The sequence below is a fragment of the Suricata suricatta genome, chromosome 3, assembly GCF_006229205.1.
Source record: "Suricata suricatta isolate VVHF042 chromosome 3, meerkat_22Aug2017_6uvM2_HiC, whole genome shotgun sequence".
Lineage (NCBI taxonomy): Eukaryota > Metazoa > Chordata > Mammalia > Carnivora > Herpestidae > Suricata > Suricata suricatta.
The window spans coordinates 88,387,749-88,407,617 of record NC_043702.1 but is presented as its reverse complement, the minus strand read 5'-3'; positions in this window follow the sequence as shown (position 1 = coordinate 88,407,617).

The following is a 19,869-nucleotide window of genomic DNA, read 5'->3' as shown; positions in this document are numbered from 1 at the left end:
CACCTCACAACTGAAGAGAAGGGGGCAGTTGGGGCTTCCCCTGGGGGGCTCTGTTGGTTAAGCATCTAACTTCGGCTCAGGTCATGATCTCACAGTTCGTGAGTTCGAGTTATCAGATATTCTGTCTCCCTCTCTCTCTGCCCCTCCCCTACTCTCTCACACACAGTATGTCTCTCTCTCAAAAATAAACATTAAAAAACCTTTTAAATACATTAAATAAACATTAAAAAACATCTTATTCAAGAGAGAGAGAAAGAGAGAGTGAGAGAGAGAGAGGAGGGGGAAGTGGTCACCAGAGCCTCTTAGAACTGCAGCTGTTAAGAGAGGGACACCCAAAAGGAGCTCCCGCTGTAGATGGAGGCAAAAGCTACTGCCAACCTGCAAGAGGCACCCGAGGTACACGGAATGTTTTCTCCTCCTGCCCTCTGACCTTTGGCCAACGCTCTCTTTTGGCCATATCCAAAGAGCAAGTGATACAGGAACAGGATGAAAAAGGGTTGAGAGGGGATGATCAACGACCAATGCTATGCCTGCTTTAACTATAAGGTGCTTGTGTTTTTGAAACGAACTGATAGGACAAGCGGTACTATGCTGTTTGTGTCTTACTTCACCATTGTCATGTAAATGCCACAGGCAAGAAAATGCAAAATGAGGTGCACTTAACTCTTCAACCCTACTGGAAATGTATTTAAAAGACTCAAGCAAAGGCGTTGCAGAAACTAGAGTATTTCAGGGAGAGTACACATGTCTGTTCCAGAGAGTATAATTAGAGACCATAAAGTGGTTCTCCCATCTTTGTCATGAGGCTGAAACAATTTTCAGCTGTCCCATTATTCCCTGTGATAAAGAAGATAATATGTATGCCATAGTTATACTTTGCAAAGTTGGGGGGGGGGGTGTTGTTTTTTGTTTTTTGGGTGTTTTTTTTTTTTTTTGCTAGCAAGACATTACTTGATTTGAAATTCAAACAATGTCTGTACAATAAACCAATAGTCACTCATCAGGAATCCTAAACATCAGACAGGAATACATTATGTGAATGTAATTTCTTTTGGACATGAGTAAATGAAATTTTGCAAAGTAATTCATTTTATTGATTAATCCATAAAGCACCCATTCTATTGTAACCCACCAAATCATTCTATATGACTTCAAATAAAGATGTAAAACTTAATATTAAATAATAGAGATTCAAAGATTCTTCTCTCAACTTGAATTTCCTTTGCAAATAAAGAGTAAATTGCCTCAAGTAGAAAAAAAACAACTGTAGCTTCAGATGTGTGACAACATGAGCATGTCTGCAGTGTCTAAGGAACAGCCAAAGGCCAAGGTAACGACAGCAGTGAGAGGAAGGGGGAGATAGATAATAATGCATCTGATGAGCAAATCACGTAGAGTCTTATTAGCCAAAGGAAGAAGTTTGGTTTTAATTCTGGGTGAAAAGGAGCAGCGGCTCCAGCTGGTCTTGCTTATTTCTGCTTGTCTTAACGTATACTCCTGGCATCCTTCATGAGAAGCGTGGACCACAGATCGCTGCTGCTCCTTCAGTCTGCGTCTCAGACCTGTCCTACTGACTGCTGGAATCTCTTGTGGTTATAAATCCTAGATATTTGAGGGTTGGATTGTTACATTGTGAACTGGATAATAATACTCCCCTAGACTATGAGCTTCATCTGTGTATATTATGTCTGTTTTTGATCAACATTTGGATACTCATTGCTGGAGTGGTTCCTAGCAAATAATAAGTGCTCAGAAACTAAGGGTGGTGCACATAAAAACCCAGCTGTGAGATTCCTTTTCTTTTTCCTTTTTTGAGAGACAGAGGCAGAGTACACAAGCAGGGAAGAGGAGGGGCAGAAAAGGAGCCAAGAGAGAGAAACCCAAACAGGCTCCGCACTGTTAGCATTGAGCTCAAACTCATGAACCATGAAATCATGACCTGAGCTGAAGTCAAAAGTTGGACAGTTAACCAACCGAGCCACCCAGGCACCCCTAGATGTGAGATTCTAATATTATAAGAGTGCATGAGTCATGCCTTAAGTTATTGAACCAGAAAAGAACCTCTGGGTATTAAACAAAGTACTATTACTAAATATTGTTATCAATATTAGAGAAGAAATATATGTTCATTTTAAGAAATGAATAACATACAGAATATAAAATAAGTCTCCTGAATTCATCTTCTCATTCTGTTACTGTTTTGTATATATACTATATATTTTTATATATGCATGTGTGTATATATATATGCATATATGAATGTGAATATATTTATAGTCACACACATAGTTATATATAGTTACATAAATGGCATTATACCATATATATTGATCTGCATCCTGTTTCATCACATAAATTGAAAACATATTATTTTAAAATTTATTTACTTTGAGAGACAGCACGAGTGGGGGAAGGGCAGCTAGAGAGGGAGAGAGAATCCCATGCAGGCTCTGTTGTGCCAGTACTGAGTCTGAGGTGGGACTCAAACCCATGAAGTTGTGAGATCATGACCTTAGCCGAAACCTAGAGTTGCATGCTTAACTGACTGAGCCAACCAGTCACCACAAAAGCATACTTTTTATGTTAGTTTTCCTATTCTTTCTAAAAGCTGCATAGTATTTCTTTAAATATTTATACCATTATGCATTTAACCAGTCTCTTATTGATATTTATTTTCTAGTTTCTAAATATTTGTCTACAAATATGCAAATATGCATCTATATGTCTACCTGTCATACAAATTTGTAAACATAGAATTACTGGGCTCCAGGTACACATAATGCATATTTTGATAGTGATAGATTGCTCTCCAAAAGGTTGTCCAAATTTTTCACATGTATTTTTTTAAAAGCTTCATAGGTTATGATAATGCAGTTTTCTGGTTAAAACTATCGTATTTAATAGAAAATGAGAGAGGAAGCTTGAGGTTAGAAGAACAACTTTTCCAATCATGTCATGCCTAACGAGGGATAAAGAACATACCACCTTGGTCAACCATCATTAGTTTTCTCAGAAACAGATTTCAGTTTGGTAAATTTTTCCTTGTAATTTTTTTGTATGTCCAGATACTTTTTACCTTTAAATATTAATGGTAACAAATGAAAACATTCTAATTGGATTCCTTCAATGTGTAGCTTTTGAAAGAGAATCCAAATATAATGTTCTTTATATCCAGTCCACATCAGTGGATTCAAGCTAATTATGCCTCACTGAACTGAGACATGGCTGACATATAATACTTTGCATTGGTCTCAGAGCACAACAGAATGTAGACTTTAAATATCTTTGCCTTTGATAAGTGCTATCTGCCTTGAAGTTTCAGATTACTACCTTTTTTCAGACATTTAAAATTAGTAGCACATGTCCACATAATGACAAAGTGAAATGAGCTTATCACTTTTGTTAGAAGTGTCAATCTCCAAAGAAAATGACAAGACATTTTCATTGATGACACCCACATTTTACTTGTGTTTATTAAATATTTGCTAAATAATTTTTGTTGAAAGGTCAGTACATCGAATTAAATCTTAACCATCTAAATGCCTTGATAACCTTGGAGTAAGAATTAAGGATGCATTAGCCAAGATGTCTAGATGTAAACATCTTGTAAAATGGTATTGACGGATAGACTGAGAAGGGTCAAAAATATGATAAATTATCTATTTGACCTGACAAGCAAATGACTATTCAATTACATCAAAAAATCATTATAAAGTGAACATTTTCCCTGGACTAACATAGCTTACTTTTCCTTCTCCTTTTATTTTCTCTGACAAGCTACAATGTGCTGTTTAACACAACCTAGTAGACCACATAAAGTTAGATCAAACAGCATTTCAATAATTCTGCTGACTTTATCTGAAGTTTATCAAGTCATAATAACTAGTCACAGCCTGTTAAATACCATTTAAGATTTTTTTTAAGTTCTTAAAGCACTGTGGTAAATTTAAAAATAAGGCTCTGTATATTTTCTCTTTCTCCTCCTCCTCCTCCTCCTCCTCTACCTTTTTCTTCTCTTTCTCCTTCGTCTTCCTATCCTATTAACTCATTAATCATCAATTTAGAATTTTCTATAAAAACCATAAAGTAACTAAAATAAATTTTTTTATTATTTTAGAAACTCCTCATGAAGAAGGATTTTGAAAGGATGATGGCCCCTTAATTTCAAATCTTACTACATATCATTAAAAATCTCAAACAGACTAACTATGAAAATAAAATATCCCAGAGTGAATGTTCACAGATAACTAGAGGACAGAAAATACTAGAACTTCCAGTTGTATCCTAGTGGGCAAATAAATAAGCTAGACCATTAGAGTTGGATGCAGATTCCATGCATTTGTGGCATATCAGATATGGACTGTACAGAAGACAGCAGATGCATGGAGTTCTCCTAGGAGAACACAGATGACATCAATTATGATTGACCCTCATAAGAAAAGAAACCCAATGAGTGGATAAGCATGAAGAATAGATCTGAAATCTGGCATATCATATTTCTACTGGAGAAGGAAACAGCCCTGGGGAAAATTGTTTCCAAGCTTTGGAGAATGGGAATAGGCAACATGGAAGAGGAATTTCCTTTGATCACAAGATGGAAGGAAGGTTGGAAGCAGCTCAAGAGAGGACCCTGAAGGATGACTGTTTCAAGCAATCAGAAGAAGTGTGAATGCTGTAAATCATAAACTTGAAAATTCAGAACCAGAAGATACATTAAATAAGGGCTAACTCTAAAATAGATGGATAAACAAACAAACTCATCCCAGAAAAAAAGAAAAAGTTACAAGATGCTCAAGGGAAAATAGTACAACTGAAAGTTCAGTAGGAGTATAAATAAGGGGACTAAAAAGAGCAAAGAAACTGAAATCAAAATGCATAAAAAATTAGGGGGCCCCTTGTCCAGGCTCAGAGCCTGGAGCCTGCTTGGGATTCTCTCACACCCTCTCTCTCTGTCCCTCCCCCACTCAAGCTCTGTCTCTCTCTGTCTCTCAAAAATGAATAAATGTTCAAAAAAATAAATATAAAAAAATATATGTAGAGAGAGAGTCTATGAAAAAGAAAATATAGAAACTGAACCAATTTTATTTTTATTTATTTCTTTATTTTTAATGTTTGTTCAGTTTTGAGAGACAGAACACAAGTGTAAGGGGTGGGGCTAGAAAGAAGGAGACACAATCTGAAGCAGGCTCTGGGCTCTGAGCTGTCAGCACAGAGCCCAATGTGGGGCTTGAACTCATGAACCTTGAGCTCATGTCCTGAGCTGAAGTCAGACGTTTAATGAACTGAACCACCCAGGTGCCCCTAAACTGAACCAATTTTAAAACTATAATTCAAGAGAAGTTTCCTCATAAAAACCTGAATTATCAACTCCTAGATGTTTCAGATTTCAATTATTGGACTTTAAAGATGAATAAACAATCCTCTGAACTTCAGCCAAAAAAATCAAATCATTTACAAATGAAAGAAAATTAGGTTGAAATTAGACTTATCAACAAAAATATAGAAAGCAATACAAAAGAGAAATATTTTCAAAAACTCAATAAAATCATCTAATTAGTTTATATTCAACTTAGTTTTTCTTACAAAATGAGGCTATGGGATTAAAAAGATTACAAACCATTAAGAATTTATGAATTTTTTCAGGCATGATTTTTGCAGAAGTTATTAGTCCATAAACATTTTCCTTCTAAAAGGAAACTGGGAAAATCACTGGTGGAAAGAACTGAATATTTAATTTTGGATATAAGGCTCAAAGGTAGGTTAACAAGGAAGAATAAAATGGAAATGTAATATGCTCAAACATAAAGGATACATGTAAGTTTTAAAAATGAAAGGAATAGGAAAAAAATAAGAAAGGAGCAGAATAAAGCCATTGGTGTATATAGATATATATAAACTTCAAACCTTATACGAAAATGACTTCAGAATTATTGAGACCTGAATGTAAAAGCAAAAGCAATAGTCTCTTAAAGGTGAACAGAGTAAATCTTTGTGACCTTGGATTAGACAATGTTGTCTCAGATATGACAGCAAAAGCATAAGTAATAAAGAAAAAAATGGATAAAATGTATTCATCAAAATTTAAACCTTTAGGGATAATGAATAGACTTGTGGAATCACTGACTGTACACCTGAGATTCATGTAACATCGTGTGTCAACTATACTTCAATTTAAAAAAAATACTTTTAGAGGTTCCAGTTCAAGATGATGATGTAGAAGGATCCTCCCATGGACACAATGAGTCTACAGCTACATACAAAATATTTCCTCTTAAAAAATTGTAAAGCCTGGCTGAGTGATGACTACATATCAGAAAAATGAGAAGAAAACCACACTGAAGAGGTAGGAGAGGCCGGGACACAGTCTTGCCACAGAACCCACCCCAGGTTCAGGGATCTACACCTGGGAGAGAACTTAAAACCCGTATGTGCTCCATGAGGAGTAAAGCATCTGAACACCACATCAGCCATCCCAACTTTTAAGATATGCCCGTGAGAGATTAGAGCCACCTTCCCCTCAAAAATATTCAACTTTGAAAACCTATGGGGCTCATGTCCCAAGACCTGCAAGACTCATGGTGTGAGAAATGGCTCCTAAAGGGCTCAAGTGTCTGGACTCACTTGCCCCAGAGCCCAGCTCAGAGGCAGCTGAAGATGCTCAGACTTAGACTGAAGGAGGTCCTCCTGCTTATACTGAAGGGTTGGCCTGAGGGTTAAATGTATATTTAACACACACATCTCAGAGCCTGCCGGAACACGCTCTGGGACAGGAACTGGCAGCTGCCATCTTTGCACTCTCCCTTTGCTCCCACATACCAGTATCTCCCACATTTACACATGGCTGGTCTCCTGCTTTTTGTGGCTGCTGCCTAAAAGGCACCTCTTGACTGCCTGGCTCTGGAGGCCAAGACAGCTTATGTTCCTCGTCCCACGGGACAGTAAAATCTGGTGTCACCAAGATAGGAGCTCATATCCCTGTGTGGCAAACCTGATTTTTATGACTGCTGTCAGAGAACACCTTCACATCTGGCTCTGAGGTTTTTGCTTGTGGGTCTTACAGAACTGTAATCAATGGAGAAAAGAGTCCTTAAACAGCTACCACACCAAGAAGCAATAGACCCATAAGGTATTTCTGTGAAAGAGACCTATTAGCTAATCATCATCATGACTGTGGCCTGAGGGACAGGTTTCTGATTAAAAACATATTGAGGGGCTGACTGTAATCCTTTCCAGAGACCTCAGAGGGTGAATGCTATTTTCTTGCACACCCTGTGCCATGCTGAAGAGTACCAGTGTCTCCTAGACACATGTAACGCATTGTCTGGTGACCCTTTATTACCTGTGGCAAACAGGGCTTAGATTCTGGGTTCCAGAGTACTGTGGAAATTGGAGAGATGATTCTTGGCAGGCTACCACCGCAGGGTACTGCATAGATGCCAAACTGAGGCACCCCTCCCCCAACTGTTTTTGTGAAGGAAGCCTCTGCTCACCCTAGAGCTTCATTCTAAGGAGTAGGCTTCAGTCTGGCAAGCATTTAGTGGTCTACTGAGTGCTATCAAGAAACACAGGCTGTGGGTGGCATACTGGTGCTCTCCTTCTGCCTTACTCCAGATCACCGGTATCCCCAAGAAAAGAGCTTCTATACTTCTCTGGATCCCTGACTTTTGTGACTGCTTCCTAGTAGGGATTTATCCAGAAATCCTGGCTCTGGTGGCCCAGCACAGCTTATGTTTATGGTTCCAAAGGATTGTGTATACCTGCATACTTTTAAAATCTGCTGCCAGAGGATGTGGCTTCCAATCAACCTGAATTTATGTTCTGAGATCTTCTCCTATGGGACACTGACAGGTCTTGGCACATCCTCAAATACTGGCAGCTACTGAAAATGTAATAGGCTGCTTTGAAAAGCACACAGGTTTGAAAGATAGCCAAGAAGTGAGAAGGGTTGAACAACAAGATTCATCTCCTATATGAGGCCACTCCTTCAAGACCGGAGAGGTAGTTGTTTCATCTACTGTATAAATACCAACACACAGAGTCAAGCAAATTAAAAAATAAAATAAAATAAAACAGGGAAATATGTTCCTAGCCAAAGGACAAAATAAGCCTCCGGGATGGGGGGGTGGGGAATCTTAATGAAATGTAGATAAGTAATTTATCTAACAAAGAGGTCAAAGTAATGGTCCTAAAGATGCTCACCAAATTGGGGAGAAGAATAGATGACATCAGTGATAACTTTAGCAAAAGATGGAAAATATAAGAAAGTACCAAATAGAAGTCACACAGTTGCAGTCACACATAACTGAAATTAAAAATACACTAGAGAGGTTCAACATCAGACTAGAAGAAGCAGAAGAAACAGTCGACCTGAAGACAAATCAGTGAACTGCACCACTCAGAGCAGAAACAAACAAACAAAAAAAGAATGAGGAAAAGTGAGGTAGCTTAGGAATGTAAGGAACAATATCAACTCTTTTAACATTCACATTATAAGCTTTCAGAAGGAAAAGAGAAAGAAAGGGGTAGAAATATTATTTGAAGAAATAATGGCTATAAACTTTCCTAACTTGGAGAAGGAAACAAACATCCAGATCCAGGAAGTCTGGAGAGTTTCAAGTAAGATGAACCCAAAGAGACCTGCATCAAGACACATTAGAATTAAAATATCAAAAGTTAAAGGATAAAACTTTAAAGAAGTGAGAGAAAAACAGCAGTAGGTTTTTCAGCAGAAACTTTGCAAGCCAGAAAGGAGTGGCTTGATATATTAGAAGTGCTGACAGAAAGAAAGAAAAAAAAAACATTTCAACCAAGATTACTCTATCTGACGAACTTACCATTCAGATTGCAGGAAAGTAAGAGTTTTCTACACAAGCAAAAGCTAAAGGGATTCATCCTTATAAGATATGTTTAAAGGGACTTCTTTAAATTGGGAATAAAGAGTACTAATTAGGAACAAGAACACATAGTGAAGTGCCTGGGTGGCTTAGTCAGTTAAGCATCTGACTCTTGATTTTAGCTCTGATCTCACAGTTCAGGGGTTCAAGCCTTGCACTGGGCTCTGTGCTGACAGTATGGAGCCTGCTGTCTCCCTCTCTTTCTGCTCTTTCACTAATTGCTCTCTCTCTATCTGTCTCTCAAAATAAATATTTTTAAAAAAGAACACATAGGAAACAATATATATTAATAGAAACATAACTATACCATACAGATAGTAAATTAATCACTTATAAAGCTAGCATGGAAGTTAAAAGACAAAAGTAATAAAAATATGATTACATTGATTAGTTAAGGTATAGGGATACACTGATTAAAATACATCAAATGTGATGTGTGACATCATAAACATAAAATGAGATCAAACTTAAGTTCTTATCAACTTAAAATAGATTGTTATAGATGTAAGTTGTTATATGTAACCCCTATCATAACCACAAAGCAAAAACCTATGGTGGATACACAAAAGATAAAGAGAAAAAATTATTAGCACGCCATTATGAAAGTCATCAAAACTCAGAGGAGGGAGAAAAACAAGAGAAAAAGAAAGGAACAGAGAGGAACTACAAAAACAATACACAAAATGGTAATATTCACTTCTCTATCATTAACTACTTTCAATGTAAATGGACTCAATTTTGTAATTAAAACACATACAGTGGCTTAATGGATAAAAAGACAGGACCCACCTAAACACTGCCTATAAGAGACTCACCTCAGATGTAAAGACACGTACAGAATGAAACTGATGAACAAATGTATTCCATGCAAATGGACACCTAAAAAGGTTGGAGTAGGAATGTTTATGAACCTAACAGATATTCACAAAACATTCTATTGAAAAATAGCAAAATACACATTCTTCTCAGGTACACATGGAACATTCTTCAGGATCTATCAAGACTGATTTTAAGACTAAAATCATATCAAGCATCTTTTCCAACCACAACAGTATGAAACTAGAAATCAATAACAAGAAAATAAACTGGAAAAAAAACCACATGGACACTACACAATAAGCTACTAAACAACCAATGGGTCAACAAAGAAATCAAAGAGGAAATTAAAATGACAAAGAGGAAATTAAAGAGACAAATGAAAATGGAAACACCATGGTTTAAAATCTTTGAGACACAGTAACAGCAGTTTTTAAAAGGGACATTTATAGCAATTCAGACTTACCTCAAACAACAACAACAACAACAACAACAACAACAAGAAAAATCTCAAACAACCTAAAATGACACCTAGAGGACCTAGAAAAAGTAGAGCAAAAAAGCCTAAAGTTAATAGAAGTAAAAAAAAAAAAAAAAAAAAAAAGATCAGAGTAGAAACAAATGAAACAGAGAAAAAAAATCCACCAGAAAGATCAATGGAAATTGATAGCTTATTTTTTAGGGTAAATAAAGTTGATAAACCTTTAACCAGACTTATTAAGAAAAAAGAGAGAAGAAAAAAAAATAAAGGAAGAAATGGAAGGGGGATTTTATAATCAACAACACAATCTTTCAACACTGAATCACGATGAAATAGAAAATCTGAATAGACAAATTACCAGTCATGAATTGAATCATAATCTACCAAACACTTAAAAAGAATTAATACATATTCTTCTCAAACTATTCCAAAAAATAGAAGAGGAAGGAATGCTTTTGAATTTATTCTATGAGAACAGCATCATCATGATATCCAAACCAGACCAGACACAAGAAAATTATATACCAATATTCCCAATAAACATAGATGCAAAAACTCTCAATAAAATGTCAGCAAACCAAATCCAGCAATACAATAAAATATTCATTCACCACTATCAAATGGGATTTATTCCAAGGATGTAAAGATAATTCAGTATCTGCCATTTAATCAATGTGATACAGCATATTAACAAAATGAAGGATAAAACCATATGTACCTCACTAGGTACAAAAAGGCATTAAACAAAATAACATCCATTCATGATTAAAAACTCTCAACAAATTGGATTTAGAAGGGACACATCTCAACTTGATAAAGACTGTATATGACGAACCCACAGCTAACATTATTGTACTTAATGGTGAAAAGCTGAGCCCTTTTCCTCTAAAAAGAAACCTTTTGTCTTTCAAAAGACACTAAGAGGAAGGTGAAGAGACAACCCACAAATCAAACAAAATATTTTAAAATCATATATCTGGTAAGTCTTTTATCAAAATATATAAAGGACACAAGAAAAAAAGAATACCTAAAGAACACTTATAATTCAAAATAAGGAGATATATAAACCAACTTTTAAAAAACTACAGGATTTGGATATTTCATCAAATAAGATATATGAATGACCAATAATCATATTAGAAATATGCAACACATTAATTATTACAGAAATGTAAATGAAAACCACAATGAGATACCAATTTATATCTACTAAGTTAATTAAAAGTTAAAAGACATACAAGTGTTGAAAAGTATGTAGAAAATTTGGGACATTTATTCATTGCTTATGATACAGACACTTGAGAAAAGTTGGGCAGTTCATTATGCGATTAAACATAGAGTTGCTATATGACTCAGCAACTCTGTTACTAAATGTATACCCAAGAGAAATGAAAAAAATGTTTATGTAAAAACTCTTTTGTACATAAATGTTCACTGCAGCATTATTCATAACAGTCAAAAAGTGGAAACAACTAATGTCCATCAACTGATAAATAGATTAACAGAATACAGTATATCCAGACAACGGAATATTATTTGCCAATAAAAAGGAATGTATCATTGAATGAAACTGCCATAAAATTGATGAATCTTGAAAATAATATGGTAAATAAAAGAAACTAGTCATAAAGGAGCACATAGTATATGGTTCCTTTTTATGAAAAATCCAGAATAAGCAAATTTATAGAGACAAAAATATATTAGTTGTTTAGGACTGGTTGGGGAGAGGGGGAGGGGAGATTGTGTAGTTATGGTTAAGGGGAGCAGGGTCCTTTTTGGAACAATGAAAATGTTTTAGAATTGATTTTGGTGATGATGTAACTGTCTATAGATGCTAAGAGCCAGAGAATTTTACACTTTAAATGTGTGAATTGTCTGGTATATAAATTGTATTTCTATAAAGCTTTTCAAAAGGGGGTTAGGAGTGAAGTAATATGTTCTACAGTGTGAATGAACCTTGAAGATACTCAAACAAGCCAGACACAAAATGCCATATAGTGTATGATTCATTTCATATGACATATCCAAAACGGATCATAGTGACGGGAAGTACGTTCATGCTTGCCAGGGACTAGAAGAAGGGAGAAATAGGGAGTGACTACTACTCGGTACCTGGTTTGTTTTGGTGTTAATGAACATATTCTGGAATTACATAGAGATGATAGTTGTACAATATGGTACAACTTTGAATTGTACACTTTTTAAAAGACAACATAAACTTTTCAATTAAAATAAATTATCAATGTATAGCACATACTGCTTAGTACATGGTAAGCTTAGTTATCTGACCATGTTGACTTTCAGTCTCCTGAAGATATTCAAGGTTGTTTTTAAACCAACTAAGTGATTCTTTCTAACTAAATGTCATTAAGCTCTATGGTAAATGGGTAATGATTAACATTTATGGATTCAAAATCATTCTCAATGAATAGGTAATAGGATTCACACACCTCTACAACTCACATTATGTTTTTGCAAGGAATATATTAGCTCCGTATTTTATTTACTTACTTATTTTTAATTTTTTAAATTTATTTTTGAGAGACTGAGAGAGATAGAGTGAGCAGGGGAGGGTTAAAGAGAGAGGGAGATGCAGAATCCGAAGACAGGCTCCAGGCTCTGAGCTAGCTGTCAGCACAGAGTCTGACGTGGGGCTCGAACCCACCAACCGCGAGGTGGTAACCTGAGCCTAATGAGGATGCTTAAAGGACTGAGCCACCTAGGCGCCCCCCACCCATGGATATTTTAATCAATTCCTTGCTTTGCCCTCCTCTTTCCATTGATCTGCAATAGGCTAACAGCAAGCCCAGGATTTCTGACATCTTACTGTCAGATTTGTTTCTTCCTCCACTCTGCTTGTTCTTGGCTACTACTTACTCTCTATTAGCCATGCTAGCCATATCCCAGAATTTATTGAAACTGTATGTTCAACCAATGATCCTCTCTCCTTTACACTCATTGTTAGAGTCTATTCTTTTCAATATTTATCTATAATCACTTTAATGGGTGCTTAGGAGAGAGAAGTGGTGGAGGGGTAGTCTACTATCTTTAACCCATATTTTTCTACTGTTAGGCATTAATCCTAAAAAAAGCCATAAATGTGTAGAGATATTTATCTAACACTAGTTATAGTACTTTGTATAATAGGGTAAAGAAGAAAACCCACATAAATAATTTCTTGTAAATGGACTTGATTAATAAAATGTCACATTTCAAAGAAAATTCAACCATTAAATATTATAAAAATCTAATATTGACACACAAATATTTTCAAATTCATTGTTGTAAAAGAAAATTGATTAAAGCATTACTGTAATCCAAATTAATCCAGAGGCTTCATGAGGTCCAAATTCTGAATGGAATTTCATTAAAAAAATATATCTGAGGGTCAAGTTAATTACAACATATATAAAATCCAGAGTTATCAAAGAGTAGTAACGCCTATCAAATTCACCATTTAAAACACTATGATAACCAGTTTTCTCTCTTCTATCATTTTCTCAAATTCCACAACTGCTTTGGAACTTCTCACTTGCCAGTTTTTACCTCTTTTCCTCCATGGGGGGCAGGGGGAAGGGGAGGGGAGAAATGCCTGAAGAGATCTACACCAAATAATAAATAATGGTTCTTTTCATGTAATGGAACTGAGTAACTTGATTTTTTTTTCTGTATTGTCTTATTTTGAACATAAACATATTTACTTGCTTAGTATATTTATTTTTAAAGGCACCTTACTTTCTCAAATGAAGTTTGTATTTTTCCATAAAAAATGATCATCTTATTGATTTTCTAATTGCACGATTCACACCCAGATTCACTTTTGTGAGGTACTTATTTTCAGTTATGTTGCGTTGCATAGATCCTGAAAATAATTCTTAGGTAGTGTTATTTCAATATTTCAAGCAGAAATATTTTAAACCTTAACAGTTAATAACTGGTAAAATGACTGCTGTCTCCAGCTACTATCTGCCTTGTGGCTGATTGGTTGTTTTTCACAATAACATGAACCAACATGTCTCAGAAGATAAAGCCCTCTTTCAGAATTGGTTAATTTTTCAAAGTTTAAGCTACCATAGTTGTAATCAATGAAAAGAAGTTTTTACAAAGCTAACCAATGATTGTAGATGATCTTTCATATGATATTCTTATTTTCTGCTTTCATTTTTTTCTCAGTGATATCCTCAATCATAGCATACAAGTGAATCAAGACCTGCTAATTTTAGCATTATTTTTAGTTCCCTCAGAACAAACCCAAATGAGACCTGATATTTTATAACCATTTTTCTTCTCATGTGAAAGGTATACACATATCTATATATAAAAAGGGTACCAACAGACCCTTATTTATATCTCAAACAATAGAAGTAAACTGTTATATATCCACGCTTTTGCAGTTCCTTTCAGGGAAGATAATAAGTGTTCAACACCAATCTCACTGTGTAGCAGAAACAGTACCCAGTTATATCCAATAATTTGGATATAGGTTACAAGAAAAGTACTATGTTTCATAAACATTATCCATTAGGAAATAACTACTTTTGTGACATTGCAGTTAGCTTTCAAATTGGAGGCATCTGAAATATACATATGATAGATGTGTTTTCTATTCACTCCATAGAATTTTCCATTCAGGTTCTCAACAATTATTTATTGGTGTCTATACTTTATGGTTAGAGAAATTTGGATATATGAGAATAGTTGCTCAGTCAGTGGCAGAGTGAGTCATGTTGAAGCAAAGCACTAAATTAATGTGTTTTGGAACTCTTGTATCTAATAGATACTATGTCCTCTGTAGTGTTATTTAAAAATCATTCTTCAAATATTTATTCAGTGAAGTTGTGTGACTGCTGAAACACAAACCTACAAGCTGCAAAATAAAATGTGTGCATTTACGTAGACTCTGAAGGATTGCAATCCAGGAAACAGTGTTGGCCAAAATTGAAAGCATGCTCCAGAGACACAAAGGAGGTTAGTTTTTAAAAGAGGAAAGGGGGATTTACATAAATTGTTTTGAATGAAATGTGATTGGTGCTGGTATAGCTATAATGGATACAGAGAAGGGATTGGTGGTTGTTAGAGGTTGGGGGTGGGAGAGTGGGCAAAATGGGAAATGTTCTACAGCTTAGCTTTTTATAACGGTAAGATAATAAACTTTTTAAAATGTCTATATTTCGGGGAGTGGGGACAGAGAGAGTGAAAGGGACAGAGGATCCGAAGCAGGCTCCACACCGACAGCAGTTAGCCTGATAGGGGCTTGAACTCATGAACCATGAGATCATGACCTGAGCTGAAGTAGGCTGCTCAACCAACTAAGCCACCCAGGCGACCCAAAATAAAATTTTAATAGGGATGTCTGGATGGCTCAGACATTTCAGCGTCCAATTCTGGATTTTGGCTCAACCTGTGATCTCACAGTTTGTGAGATGGGCCCAGTCAGGCTCTGTGCTGACAGTGCGGAGGCTGCTTGGGCCTCTCTCTCTCCCTCTCTCTCTGCCCTTCCTTCCCCACTGGCTCCTGTGCTGTCTCTCTCAAAATCAATAAATAATTGGGGTGCCTGGGTAGCTCAGTAGGTTAAGTGTCCCACTTAGGCTCCGGCCATGATCTCGCGGTTTGTGGGTTCGAGCCCCATGTTGGGCTCTGTGCTGACAGGTAGCTCAAAGCCTAGAACCTCTCTTCCAATTCTGTGTCTCCCTCTTTCTCTGACCCTCCCTGTTACACTGTCTCTCTCTCTCTCTCTCTCAAAAATAAATAAAATGTTAAAAATTAAAAATAAATAAATTTAAAAAATAAACACTTTTTTGATAATTACACAAAACACTGAATATACTACACATAGATTGCTGTATATTTACATGAATATAAACATGTTCAACAAATTAAACATAATATTTATAAGAATTGTAGTGGAATTGAAAGCATGAAATTGAAAGCCAGTCCATCTCTATCCCTGGTCTTCATCTTCTTTGACATCCAGGTTTTATTTCCCAGAGTAAATGAGTTGCTTCCTGAAAGTAAAGCTGCTATGCAAATTATAAGAAGTTCCTTGTACCTCTCTGTATAGTTATTCAATGGTAAAATCTAGTACATATGCCCATTTTTTCCAAATATACAATTATTTTAACTTTTATGTTTTGATAGGTCTATTTCCTTTACTAATTGATTTGTGCAAATCCATGCATTGCAGAAGCACACATTTTCTTATACGCTACAATATGCCTATGAACATGCCACCCTGTGTCACATCTATGGGGAGGCCTTGTCACTCAGGCTGAGCTCCTCCCGTGGGATGAGATTGTTTTCTGCCTCTTTTTAGCTGGTCTATCTCCAAAGGATTTCTTGTCATTGGGTCTGGATTAGTCTAACTGGCTGAGCTAGAACTTCACTATAAAGACATTTCCTGCTCTTTGCACATCAATTATAAGAGTCCTGTGTAAAAGAACTTTAGAAATAGGTCAAATACATGTACGAAGCTGTGAAATATCTAGCAATTTATGTCAGCTTGGACACCGGCTGGTCTGACCACTGAACATTCCCTATTAGGATCCCTTAATATGCTAAATAGAACACATACTAGCTCACAATGAGAATTTACAATTTTTTTAGCATTGCTCTATGTCACCGCATAGCGAGGTCTAATGTCTTCAGTAAGAGAATTCAACAGCATTTGTACAAGTGGAATGAGGAGACCACGTAGGCAAGAGCTTATGGAGTCAAAGATCTGGTCACCAACCTGAAAACTAGGACTCAAAGACAGAACTATCTCTTTTAAACCTTTCCAATATGTGTTTAAGAGGATGTTGGTGGCAGCCTGCCAGGTATACAAGCCGGAGTGGAAAGAAACTCTAATCAATCATCTGACCAGGGAGCAGTCTGTGGTCACTGAAATAAATTTGAAAAATAAGGAAAGAGTTGCCCTTGAAGCCCCTGTTTGGACATATTTTCCAAGCTTTTCAATGACACACCTCAGAAAAAAATTCAACAACAATCCCTACTGGATTTCTTCCCAAGAAGCTAACAGCGATAAGCAGTTAGTTTTTAAGATGACCGGTAGGTTTTGAAGAAGCTTCCTGGAATTTTAATGATAAAATTTGGGTTGGAGGAATACATGTTAGAGTACTTGCATTTTTCCTTCTCAGTCTGAGTTATTTCGGTTAGCATTACATGATTTGACTCATATGTGGAATATAAAATAATGAATCAATACACAAACACAACTCAGAATCAGACTTCTAAATAGAGTGAACAAACTGATGGTTGCCAGAGAGGAAGAAGTGGGGAAATGGGCAAAGTGGGTGGAGTGGGAGATACAGGCTTCCGGTTATGGAATGAATAAATCACGGGAATAAAAAGCAGAGTGTAGGAATTCAGCCAATGATATTGTAATAGTGTTAGGTGGTGACAGATGGCAGCTTCACTTGTGGTGAGCACAGCATACTTAACAAAGAGAGAAGCTGAATCGCTATATTGTAAGCCTGATCCAATGCAACATTGTGTGTCAACTATGCTCAAATTAGAATTAAAAAAAAAAGTAATTGTGTTTCTATGTGACAGTAATTTAAATTATGAATTTTGTAGCAAAAGAATTAATACCATGTATATTAGCAGGATGAGTTGCATTTAACCTTATGAAGCAATATTAATCAAAAAGAAAAAATGGAAGCATATCTATACAAACAGCATAAATTACTGTATTGGTAGATAGGTCTCTGATTTTTTTAGGGAAATAGCCCATTGGTCAAATTATAAGTAGTTACTAACTGCATATTTCTTAAGGCATGTAAAATATATACTACCAAAAAAGCCATCCAATTATCTAATATTGTGCCAAGATCTTTTAGATTTTCAATAAGATCTTGTGATTGACAAACTAGAATAGGTCATAACTTTTAAAACCTCTGTATCATTGATTTTTGAAGCTTATTTATTTATTTTGAGAGAGAGGGTATGTGTTTTATCAGGGGAGGGGCAGAGAGAGAGAGAGAGAGAGAGAGAGAGAGAGAGAGAGAGAATACCAAGCAGGCACTGCACTGTCAGTGCAAAGCCTAATACAGGATTCAAATTCACAGACTGTGAGATCATGACCTGAGCCAAAACCAAGAAGAGCTGGCCGCTTAGTTGACCAGGCCATTCTGGTACCCTTGTATCAACGATTTTTACTTGAGTAGATTTGTTTGGTTGTCAATGTCAAATATGTATATAACAGAATGAAGTAAAAAAATATATCTCTTTTCATGTCTGGAACTACATAGAAAAATTGATCTACCAATTCCAGTCCAGAAAGCAATATATTAATAATTACTTGGTGGAGTAGTGTATTTATATTTATATACACATGTAATGTAATATAAATTACATATCACTATAAAAATTATACATAAAGTGTATTACATAAAACTAAAAATAATATTTTAATTAAGTGGCACAAATATGAAGACACAATTTCTATCTTCAATGCACCAGAGACCTTAGGGAAGGAAGGCCCAAAGTTAGTGGTATGACAGAAGAATACTGGTAATATCTTAGCTATACAAGTTACAAAAATAACTTATTAATAGTATAATTTATAATATAAAGTAACTTAATAAAATTGGGTAACAGTTTGCTAGGGCTTTGAAAAGTTAAGTTTATGTACATTAAATCTAATGTTATATACTAGGATGAAATGCCTTAAAGTGAAGCTAAATCCTGAAGGAGAATAAAAAGTTTTTTTCTACACTATACCCCACATTTCTGATGAGTTGTATATTATTTATCAATCTGGTCTATATAGCTTTATTCAAATTATTTTTCTCCCTGTCCAGATTGGCTAGCCTCACTGAGCAGAAAAGAAGAAAGTTGTCATTTTATAATGATAAAGAGTACAGCAGAAACTTTCAATACCGTCAGTAGGAAAATCAAATCTACCTATCTTCACGATGGCCAAACAGTAGGGTCTTATAGGGCACCTGAGTGGCTCAGTTGGTTCAACATATGACTCTTGGTTTTGGGTCAGGTCCTCATCTTATGGTTTGTGAGTTCAAGCCCCACATCTGGCTCTGTGCTGACAGTGTGGATCCTGCTTGAGATTCTCTCCCCCCCCGCCCCCCGCCTCTCTCTGTCCCTCCCCTGCTCACTCTCTCTGCTCCTCTCTCAAAAATAAATAAAAATAAAACTTAAAAAAAAGTTATACCCTTGTCTTAATAGAAGTGTCTTATGTTACAAGAAGATATGAAATGATGAGTTTAGTGTGATGAATGTTATGCTACAATAACAGTAAACAACTCGATTTAATCTTTAACAGTTTGAGTAGCATCAGAGTCTCAGCTTGCATAAAGCTAATTAATGAGGAAGTTCCCTGAACTTAGTGGTGACATTCACTTACTGGTTTCTGTAGCAAACACTTACTGACTACTTGCAATGCAGCAGATACTGCACCAGTGTAGGAGACAAACACGGAGCAGACAGACAGAAGATCTGCCTCTGCCAAACTTATGTTCTAGTGTGAGAGACAACATTAAATAGAGTAAATATATAAAATACATGGTTATGGTCAGTACTATGGAAAAATTTAAAGCAATAGAGATAAATGGTTATATTTTCTGATAGAAGGATATCATACTTTTAGACAGAATGGCTATAGGAGACCTCACTGAGAAGGTAAATTTTGATTAAAGACCTGAGGGGAAAAAATTAAACACA